Source organism: Equus caballus, chromosome 10, assembly GCF_041296265.1.
Source record: "Equus caballus isolate H_3958 breed thoroughbred chromosome 10, TB-T2T, whole genome shotgun sequence".
Classification (NCBI taxonomy): domain Eukaryota; kingdom Metazoa; phylum Chordata; class Mammalia; order Perissodactyla; family Equidae; genus Equus; species Equus caballus.
In genome coordinates, this window is record NC_091693.1 from 3,247,632 (window position 1) to 3,259,385 (window position 11,754).

The 11,754-nt window shown below is 38.6% G+C and overlaps 1 long non-coding RNA gene across 1 annotated transcript; it reads left to right on the forward strand.

Annotated features, from left to right (window-relative positions):
* The first annotated feature begins 114 nt into the window (after positions 1 to 114).
* Positions 115 to 9,291, forward strand: LOC111775476 (uncharacterized). The gene is made up of 3 exons (XR_002811182.2): positions 115 to 395; positions 6,718 to 6,830; positions 8,925 to 9,291. It is a non-coding gene; the product is annotated as an uncharacterized lncRNA (long non-coding RNA).
* Positions 9,292 to 11,754: the final 2,463 nt, after the last annotated feature.

The window sequence follows — 11,754 nt, forward strand, 5'->3', positions numbered from 1 at the left end:
TATTAGTGTGTAACAAAGTACCCCAAAACTTAGCAACTTAAAACAGCAACATGTATTATGTCACAATGTCTATGACATCTGTCTTGCTTATCTGGGTTCTCTAAATGGGAGTCTGTCATAAGACTGCTCTCAGGTGGCAGCTGAAGCTGAGATTTAACTCTTGAAAGTTCAACTGGGGAAGGATCTGTGTTCAGCTCACTCATGTGTTTGTTGACAGGATTCAGCTCCTTGCAGGCTCTTGGCAAGGGGCCTCAGTCCTTCTTTGGTTGTTGGTAAGAGCCTACCCTCAGTCTGTTGCTGTGTGGGCCTCTCCATATGCAGCTTGCTTCATCATAATGAGCAAGCAGAGACAGTGTAAGAAAGTGCTAGGAGTCTTGTGTTACCTAATCTCAGAGGTGAGTTCCATTAATTTTGTTATATTCTATTCATTAGAAGCAAATTGCTAGGTCCAGCCCACACTCAAGGGGAAGGGATTACATAAGAGTGTGAATACCAGGAGGCAGAGATTCTGGGCTCTATATCAAAGCGCCTATCACAATAAGTAAATTATTACACACTCATACAATTCAATACTATGCACCCATTGAACTTTCTATAGTAATTACACAGGATATGGTGTTGCTGTCATGGGTAATGAAAAGACCCTCAGTGACTTGTGACTCAATATTGAGTATTCTAAAATATGTGGAACTGGAGCCCCAGAAGAAGATGAGAAAAATATTAGACAGAGAAAAATATTTGAAGGAATAATTGCTGAGAATTTTTTAAAGTAAGTCAAAAAATACAGACCCACAGATCCAAGAAGCTCAATGATCTTCCAGTAGGACAAAATGAAAGAAAGTTATACCAATGAACATTCTATTGTAACTTCTGGAAACACATAAAAAGAGATAAATCTTAAAAGAAAGCGAAGAGGAAAAGATTCTCTCTCTGTGAGAGAAACAAACATGAGAATGATAGTTTACCTCTCATCAGAAATATTGCAAGTCAGAAGACAATGGAATAATACCTTTAAAATGCTGGAAAAAAAATTTTCAACCTAGAATTATACATCCAGTGAAAATACTCCTCAAAATTTAAAATAAAATACAGACCTTTTCAGATAAACAAAAGTGAGAGAATCATCACCAGCTGAACTGTTACACAGGAAATGCTTAAGGAATTTCTTCAGACTGGAGGAAATTGATACAAGATGGAAAGCCAAGACTGCAGGAAGGAATGGAGAAGTTTAGAAACAGCAGATATGTGAATTATATATAAAATATATTTTCCTCATTTTTTAGTTTCCTTAAATAACATTTGATTATTGGAAGAAAGAAAATAATACTGTGTTGTGAAGTTTCAACATGTGTAGAAGTAAAACGTATGACAACAATAGCAGAAAGGATGGGAGGGCAATTAGTGGAAGCACATTAACTACTAAAACCAGCAAAACTACTAACTACTAAAGCCAGACATAAGAAATAGAGGATAAAATATTGAAATACTAAAAATTTTCAATTAGTCCAAGAGAAAAAAGAAACAGAACAATAAAAAAATAGAAAATAAATATGATAGTAGACTGAAACCCAACAATATCAGTAATACTACTAAATGTCATTAATGTTAGACTGAAAACTTAAGACTAAACTATATCGTATCTACAAGAAGCACCCTTTAAATATAAAGACACAGATAAGTTAAAAGTAAAGGATAAAAAAAGATGTGTAAACAATGAGAGTGGTGATGCAGCTATTAAATCAGAGAAAGGAGAATTCAAGATAAAAATATTCCTAAAGATAAGCATTTCATAGGGACAAAGAGGCAATTCATGAAGAAGACATCCTGAATAAACTTGTACATAACAACAGATCTTCAAAATACGTGAATCAAAAACAGAAAAACTAATGGGAAAAACAGACAAATTTAGAATTGTAACTGAAGACATTTCTCTCTCCGGTAGTGGATAGAACAAGTAGAACCAAAAAAAAAAAGAAAACAACTTTAAGAAAATGGAATATTTGAATATTGCCAACCAATTTAACCTGAACTGTATAAAACACGACAGCCAACAGAAAAATGCTATTAATTTCAAGTGCACATGGAAAATTCACCAAAATAGACTGTCTGTTGAGAGATTAAAGAAGACTCAATAAATATCATACATTGAAATTATACAGAGCATTTCTCTGAATATAACAGAATTAAATTATTAGAATTAAATTAGAAATTAAAAAACATAAAATATATTTTTAAAAACTCCACAGTATTTGGAAACAACAAAATATTCTAAACATGCCATGGATCAAAGATGCAATCACAGTGTAAATTATAAAGCATTTTAAATTAAATAATAATAAAAACACAACATTTTAAAATTTATGAGATACAGCTAAGCAGTACTTGAGGTAATTTTATAGCTTTAATTGCTTATATTAGAAAATTGAAAAGGTTTAAAATCAAAAATCTGTTAAACTGAAAAGTCTAGAAAAAGGACAAATTAAACCAAAAGTAAAGAGAAATAAGGAAATAATAAAAATATCAAAGAAAATCAGTAAAATAGATTACTTTTTTGAAATGATAAACTGCTAACCTCCTAGCAAGACCAATCAAGGAAAAATAAGTCACAAATTACCAATATCAGAAGTGAAAGAGGAGTCATTACTACAGATCCTACAGACTTGAAAAGGATAATACAGGGATATTATGCCAAGAAATTTGACAATTTGGATGAAATAGAAATATTATGTGGAAAACAATCATACAGCTACATCCAAGAAAAGTAGAACATATAATTTGTCCTATATGTTAAAGAACTTACATTCATCATAAAAAATCTTCCCACAAAGAAAGCTCCATAACCATATGGCTTCACTAGTAAATTCTCTCAAATAATAATAGAATAAATAATATTGACCTTTCACAAACTCTTTCAAAAGAGTAGAGGAGGAGGAAACATTTCCCATATTATTGTATAATCCTCTTACCAAAATCAGACGAGGACATTATAAGAACAGTACAGACCAATACCCCTCATTAACATAGATAATAAAATCCTTTCCAAAGTATTAGAAAATTTAATCCAGCAATATGTAAAAAATATAATACATCTCAAACAAATGAGATTATCCCCAAAATGCAGGGCTGGTTTAACATTTGAAAACCAATTGTTATCCACCACATTAAAAAATAAAACAGAACTATCACATGATGTTTCTAAAAGATCTGGAGCAAAATCCTTTGATAAAATTTAACACCACCTGTTTTCAGCAAAACAGAAATAATAGGAAACTTCCTGAATCTGATAATGAACGTCTACAGAAAACTTACAGCTGAAAACCTTCTTAATGATGAACCACCCATAGATTTCCACCTAAGATCAGGAAGAAGGTAAGGATGTCTGCTCTCACTGTACTGGGAGGCCTAGCCCGTTCAGTAAGGCAGAGGCATAACAGAAAAGGAAAAGGCGTAACAACTGGAAAGGAGGGTGGAAAACTCCACCTTCACAGATAACATTGTTATCTATGGAAACAATCCTGAGGCGATCACAAAAAATAAATACTACTTGAGCTAAGAAGTGAATTTAGTAATGTGACAATACATGAGGAGAATGTACAAAATACAGTTGTATTTCTACCTATCAGCAATACAAAATTGGATTAAACAATTTAAAAATAGCACTCAAAAAACAAAATACTTAGAGATAAATTTAGCAAAAGATGTGCAAGAAATTTACCCTAACAACTACATACCATCGAGAGACATTTTTAAATATATAAACAAATAAAGAGTTATACCTACATTTTGGATTGAAAATCTCAATACTTCCACGATGTCAATTCTTCCCAAACTGATCTTTTCATTCATTTCTGCACCAAACTAAATCAAAGAATCCAAATTGAAAAGCTGAATCTAAAAATTATGTAAAAATACATCTGTTAGAGACAAAGCAATTTTGAGAAAGAAAAACAAAAGCTTTTAAGACTTGTTATGAAGTGATAGTAAAAGAGATACCGTGCTTTTGGCATAAGGAAAGACAAAGAGATCGATGGATCAGGATAAAATAATCTAGAAATAGATCCACATCTAGAGAGTCAATAAATGTTTGACAAATGCACCAAAGTAATTCAATGGGGAAATAATAGCCTTTTCAACAAGAAGTTCTGAACCACGTTAATATCGGTATGAAAAAAATGATCTTTAATTCCTACCATGCACCACAGACAGTAATTAGCTCAGTGTAAACTGCAGACCTAAACCTGAAAGCTAAAAGCATCGATCTCCTAGAAGAAAAGAGAGGAGAATATCTTCATGATTTCAGGGCAGGCAAAGATTTCTTAGCAACAACCACAAAACATTAAATTTAATTCCATCAAAATTATAAATCTTTGCTCATCAAAAGATATTGATAAATAAATGAATAGGCAAGCCAAAACTGGGAGAAACATGGCAAGTTACTTGTATTTAGAAATATAAAGAAGTCCTATGATGCAATAATAAGGCATCCCAATACTATTGGGCAAAAGACTCGAACACGTACTTCATAAAGGAACATACATGGATGGCCCACATGCACATAGCACAGTGCTCAACATTGATAGTCACCAGGGACATACACACTACAACCCTAGTGAGATACCACTTCAAACTCCAGACAGGTTCAAGTTAAAATGACCACATCAAATGTTGCTGAGGCTGCGGAGCACCTGCAACTCTCACACAGTAATGGGGATAGAGCAAAGCGGTATAGCTACTTTGGAAACTAATTTGCCAGTTTCTTACAAAATTACACACACACTTACCTCATGACCCAGAATTCCACTCCTTGGTATTTACCTAAGAGAAATAAAAATATATATCCACAAAAAGACTTGCACAACAATGTTAATGGCAGCAAAAAAACAACTCAAATATCCATCAACAATAGGATAAATTGTGGTATTTTCATACAATAGTGTACCACTCAGCAATGAAAGAATAAACTATTAATACATGCAACAATATGGAAGAATTTTTAAAGCATTATTCTGAGGAAAAGAATGCCTATTGCATGAGGCCACTTATATGAAACAAGTGAAACTAGTCTATGGTGATAGAAATCAGAGCTGTGCTCATCTCTGGAGAGAGGCAGCAAGAATTTACTCGGAAGGGTCATGGAGGAACTTTCTGGAGTGCGTAAATGCTCTATATTTTGATATGGATGTGGATGTGCACATTTTTCAAAACTGATCAAACTTCATATTTAAGGATCTGTGCATTTCACTCTACGTTAATGATACATCAGTAAAATTTTTAAATCTTAGCTGATAACCCTCTTTTTGGCAAACTCCTGCTTATTAGTTGCAGTCCTCAAAATGGACCCCCCAACCAAGACCCCACAATCTTATTTTGCAGCCGCTAACCTGCCAAGAGAATGAAACGGCAAACTCCAGTCTGATAGAGCTCCATGTGCATTTTTTTCTCCAGCCACATTTCCTTGGATCTGCAACACTACACCACAGAAAGAGAACAGATAAGAAAGCCAGATGGAATCTCACCCAAATTTATTACTGAAATAGTCCCCAGGTGAATGGCAGTACCACCTCTCTTTCATAGGCAGATACAATAGTTTACCTCTTTATGAATAGTTTAAAGACTTCTCTGATTTGAAAATTTATTAAATTTTCGCTAAATTTTGATTTGTTCTGTGTGTAAGTTCCAGCCGGTTCATACACTTGAAATAGCAAGTGCTAAAACTGTTCAATATTTTTGTCAGCACAAGTCCCTCCCATCTCATCTTGTCCCCAAGCCCTGTCAGCACCCTCTCTGGAGTCTCCGACTCCATGGCCCAGGGTAGAGGATCTCTCAGCAGAGAGTTAGAAACGTCTCGAGAAACTCACCCCCCTCCGGTACGCGGTTTCATGGCTCTCTTCCCAACAATGAAAATAAATGGACAATTCTTTAGTGGAAGGCAGCTGGAAAGTCGTACTTGGGTTTGGATCAGTAACTTCGAGTTTGGATCCCTTGGAAATAAGCTCTTCAACCATGCTAATCAATAATTTCAAAAGTTCGGAGAAGTCTGTTTCTAAATTGTTAAGCAAGAAAAGTAAAATGCAACCGACAGTGTTCTGCTTGTGTTGGAATTTTGGTGAAATGTCATCCCTTATTCTCAAAAGACAAACATGCAGGTAGCACACGTCAGTCTATCTTATTAGACCCCGAAGTCCGCTACCCTCAGACTCTAGCATTAGTTGAGTGCAAATTATTAATGTCATGTTAAACCAATATGAAGAGAGGGCGATCAGATGTCATTGTGTTCTCTCAGGGAAGCCCATCTGTCAGCCTTCATCAGTCCTTGCCACTTTGAAGTGAATTAGGGTCCAAAGCACAGGAATTTGCCAAAGGAGAAAATTCCAAAATGCTGACAAACACACTAACTGCCTCCCCCGCAAACACACCCCAAACCCAGCTGCTCATCCATTGGGTTGGGGAGATGAGGTCCCATTAGACACGATGTCATGGTGTGACAGGATCCAGAAGATCTAGTTACCTGTCCCAACTCAACCACTGTGTCACCATGCAGGTCCTCCACTGTCATTCTCCATCGCTCTTCTTGTCTGACAATGTTGGGTTAGCAAGTCTAAGAATTACAGGATCACTAAACATGTAAACCAACTAAGGGGGCTCACCTGAACGCTCCCCCCTCAAACCTCAGACTTACCTGCATGTTTCTGTCTTCCTCCTTCCTTTGTGTTGCAGTGAGCAGCTTTCCTCACGCCCAAGGCCAATTGCTCCGCCTGTGCTTTGGCTCCCAGCCTCTCTTATCTTCTAGACAATGGTTGCTAACCAAGACTGCACATTTGAATCACCTGGTGAGCTTTTATTTAAAAAAGAAATGCCCCTGTCTCACCCAAGAAGGGAGCTCTGGGGAGATAGGCATAGTGGTTGGGGCATCAGCATTTTTTCAGAGTCCTCCGGGCAATTTGAACGCACAGCCAGAGTTGAGAAACTCTGATCTGGGACGCTGTGCAATCCACTGTCGCCTCTGTGGGTGTCAGTTCCTTCCTATTAAGTATTTAGAGGCAATTAAGCCTTCCACTGAAAAATCCCTCCCTCAGCTTCCCCCCTCAGCTGTCTAGCTCCCAATTCTCTCTTCATGATATACGACACTTTTCACCGGTTGGATTTGATTTGCCAAAATTTTTAAGAGGCTTTGCGTCCATTTCATGAGGAATATTGGACTGTAATTTTTTTATACTGTCTTTGTCTGATTTTTAGTATCAGTTTTCAGGTCTTACAGAATGAATTGAGACATCTTCTCTCCTCTTCCATTTTCTGCAAATGTTTGTGTAGAATTGGTATTATTTCCTCCTTAAATGCTTGGTAGAGCTCACAAGAGGAGGTGGAAGACCGGGGGTTTTCTTGGTGGGAAAGTTGTTAACTAAAAATCCATTTTCTCTAATAAATATAGGGCCATTCAAGTTATCAAATTCTTCATGAGTAATCTTTGGGGATTCGTGTCTTTTGAGAAATTTTTCCACTTCATTTAAGTTGACTAATTTATTTTCATAATTATTCATAATATTCCCTTATTATCTTCTTGATAGCTATAGAAATTCTATCCTCATTCCTGTTATTGGTCATTATTGCCTTCACTATTTTTTTTTTTTTTGAGGAAGATTAGCCCTGAGCTAACATCTGCTGCCAATCCTCCTCTTTTTTGCCGAGGAAGACTGGTCCTAAGCTAACATCTGTGCCCATCTTGACAAGCGGTGGACAGGTCTGCACCCAGGATCGGAACTGGCAAACCCCAGGCTGCCAAAGCAGATGGTGTGAACTTAACTGCTGCACCACTAGGCCAGCCCTGTCACTTTTTTTTTCCGGATCAGAATACCTAGAGATTTACTGATTTTATTCAGCTTCTCAAAGAACTTGATTTTGGTTTTGGTTTCATTTATTTTTTGTATTTTTTTTTTTCTGTTTTCAAGCTCATTAATTTCCACACTGATCAACATTATTCCGTTTCTTCTGCTTACTTTGGGTTTCATTTCCTCCTCTTTTGCTAGTTCTCTAGGTTGGAAGCTGAGGTCATTGATTTTGTGGTCTTCCTTCTTTTCTGATATGGATATTTAGTGCTATAAATGTCCCTTTAAATGCTGCTTTAATCAGCATTAAGAAACATTAAGATACCATGCTTTCATTTCATTCAGTTCAAAATACTTTGAAATTTCAGTTTTTATTTATTTTTTGATAAACAGATTATTTAGAAGTGTCTTGTTTATTTTCTAAATATTTGGGGATTTTCCATGTATTTGTCTGTTATTTATTTCTAATTTACTTCCACTGTGGGTAGAGAACGTATATTCTATATGATCTGACTCCTGTCTCGTTTGTTGAGTTTATTTTTGTGATCCAAAATATGTTCTATCTTGGTGAAGTCCCATGTACACTTGAAAAAGCGCCTTCTTTTGCTGTTGAATGGGATGTTCCGTAAGTATGAATCACGTACAGGTGATTGATAGTGTGGTTCAGATCTTCCACATCCTGAATGATTTTTGCTCAACTTTTTAATCAATTAATGAGAAAGGATGTTGAAATCTCTGATTATAATTGTGGATTTGTCCATTTTGGCTCACAGCCCCCCTTCCCTTCACTGTGGCCTACAACCTCTTTCCAGGCAGTGAGCTGGGGCAGTCACGGGACTCGTCTCATGTGTTTTCCATCTCTTAGGAATCGGTGTCTGTTATTGACTAATATCCAGTGTCATTTTTTGATATATATGTTGTCCTTTTATTCCGGCAGGACAATATGTCCAGTCCCTCTTACCCCCTCTAGGCTGAAGCCTGAACTCTAGGTAGTGATTTTTGATACCTACTTCTTTCTCACCTCCGTAAAACCCCATAAATTAATCTCCCAAATCTCTTGGATGAACTCATTTCTCTTTATTTTCTCTGTCTTCTCTTTAGTTCAAACCACCAGCTTCCCCTCCTGATTTGCCATAGCCTCTTGTCTCCAATGAGTCTTCCTCTGGCCAATTTGTCTGAACCACTTCCCAGCCCATTCGCCACAGAGCACCAGAAGAGCCTGTATAGAAGCACGACCGCACCATGCCGCTTCTTCCACCCTTGCAGTCTTGGAATGCTTCTGCTCAAAGACACCGTAAAAGAGTGAGGATATACGTCATAGACATGGAGAAGATATTTGTAACATATCTAATCAACAAATCATTTTATCCAGAATAAAGGATTTTAAAAACTCAAAAAGAAGAAAGGTCAACCCCAAAACATAAACCAGCCATTCACAAAAACGACCCATTAAATTATGAAAAGATGCCCTAGCTCTTATTAATCAGAGAAATGCAATTGAAACTATAATGACACACCAATTCTCTTCCCATGACAACATCAATTGTAGGCAGGACATATAGCAAGAGGATCACAATATGCTACTAGAGAGCATATAAATTGATACAAATACTCTGGAGCACAATCAAATCTGAAAACTTGCATACCCTATAACCCAAAAAGTTGACTCCCAAGTTTTTAGCCAAGAAAACCTTTTACATACATATATAAATATCTAAATATCAGAATTGTCATAGCAGTATTGCTTATAATAGCAAAAGAAAGTGTATAGGCTCATCAAAGGAGAATGACTATTAATGCAATGGAATACTATGCAGCAGTGAAAATCAATGAATTACGGAAGCTAAGATCATTGTAGATAAATCTAACAAACATGACGCAGAGGAGAGGCAAGTTACAGACAATTTCAGACAGTGTGATACCAATTACTAGAAGTAAGCAAAATACTGTATTTGCTTAGACACACAGACATATTATCGTAATTTTCACAAAAGGGAAGGTAAGATAAGGATTAGGTGAGGATGATTTATTGAGAGCTGATCCTAGCAAACACCAGGAGGGGAGAGGGAAGGGAAGGTAGCCAATGAGAGGTGCTACCATCACGGGTAACTGGAGCTCCATCCTGCAGAGAAACTCCACGCCCTGGGGTATCTCATCAGAGGGGTGAGGGAGCCAGAGTATTTATACACCAAGGCCTGTCCATCTTTGTTTAAGGGCTGCTGGGGAGGAAGCATTAATTCCCCAGTACTTCTGGCCTGCCACGATGGAAGCAAAGTAGACTTTGATGGCCAGACAAAAACATGTCCTGTTTTGTGAGAAAAACATGGATGTCTCCAGGCAAAAAAAAAAAAAAAAAAATGCTATTACTGGAAATGAGGAGTTGACCCCAGGACTGCACTGAAATGGGAAGGACGGGGAGGATAGGCAGAGCTCGGACAGTAGCTGCCGTACACAGTAGGCTAAGGGTCCAAACTCAAGCAGGAGAATGAGAATGCCGCATCAAGTACAGCGGTTACTTTTGAAAGATAGGAGAGGTTTAACAGAGGAGAGAGACACAAACGGACTGGTCGTTCAATTTTTTTTAGGCCAGGGGGTGGGCACCTGCAGGAAACAGCAGGCACACTCGACTGGGTAAGTTGAGGAACTGTTTACAAAGGGGAGGTCAGGGTGTGGGGAGACCACAGGGTCCTTGGGATTTTTCCCACTGGCTGGGCTAAAGAGGCAAGGAGAGGGAACAGTTCCAGGACCCTGGGTCCAGAAAGAACCTGGCCGAGGAGAGGGAGCCAGGGGCATCAAAACCACTCTGTCTCACTGCTTCCTCCCGTCTCCTGCTGGGCTTCCATGGCCAAACCCAACAGCACGCAAGAGAGGCCCAGAGGAGTCAGCTCTCTGGGGCATGGAAGAGAAGGGTGGAGAACTGACCTGGAGGCAAAGAGGTGTTGAGCACAACTGGTGTGGGTTGTGTTGTTGTTGTTTTTTCATATTTTTGAATGCCTTAAATCCTGCTGAATATATTTTTCAAATGTATGTTTCATGTGTTGAATTACCTTGTGGATAAACACAACTTAATAGGGCCACCTGGTCTGCATCCTGCCCCAGTCCTTTCATCTCAGCTCCCTCTTTTGTCGCTGCTCAGGTCCTTCGTGGTCCTATGCATCGTCCATCCTCTCCTGCCTCAGGGTTGCCACGCATGCTGTTCCTTTGGCATGAAATACTTTTCTCCCCCCATCTTTGCTCAGCCCACCCTTATTTAAACCTCAGGCTCCAGTTTAAATGTCTCACTCCAAAGAGGGCTTCCCTCTTCCGCCAGACCGCTGGCATCCATCTGGTGGGTACATAGCGTGTGGGTGTGAGTCTCCTTGCTAATTACACTCTCACAGCTTATTTATGAAGTCACCAGCACCGGCTCCATACGTCCAATGACTGTGATGTCCTTGGGTTCTGAGGACACACAGACAAGATAAGAAACCTGGTTTTATTCAGCACACAGCATGTGCCACCCCAGTGGAGAATGACACAATGTTCAAGCCTCAGTCGGAAAGGGAAAATGGCACAGAATTTAGAAACCAGGTATTAAAATATCTTGTCCTGGCTTCTCACCTCATGATGGCAATCCAACAATGCTTCTTCAGTCCCAGGGCCTTGGCTCCTTCTAGAATCCATGCCCAACTTCACTGCCTCAGAAAGGCAGTGGGAGCTTGGACGGTCTCAAGCGACCAGAGCAAAGCTCCGCTCGGCAGCTGTCTGGGTTGCCATCAGCAGGTGGAGCCGAATGGCTCTGGGCGTCCAGAAGAAATTAGTGGGGGAACAGACAGAACAGAACAAATGCTGAAGCCAGGCTGGGAATGTCTAGTCCTTCATGCTCTTCTGCCTGGTAGAGGTGACCTGTGAGAATGCAGGGACAAAAGTTTGCCCTCCTTACCTGCAACCC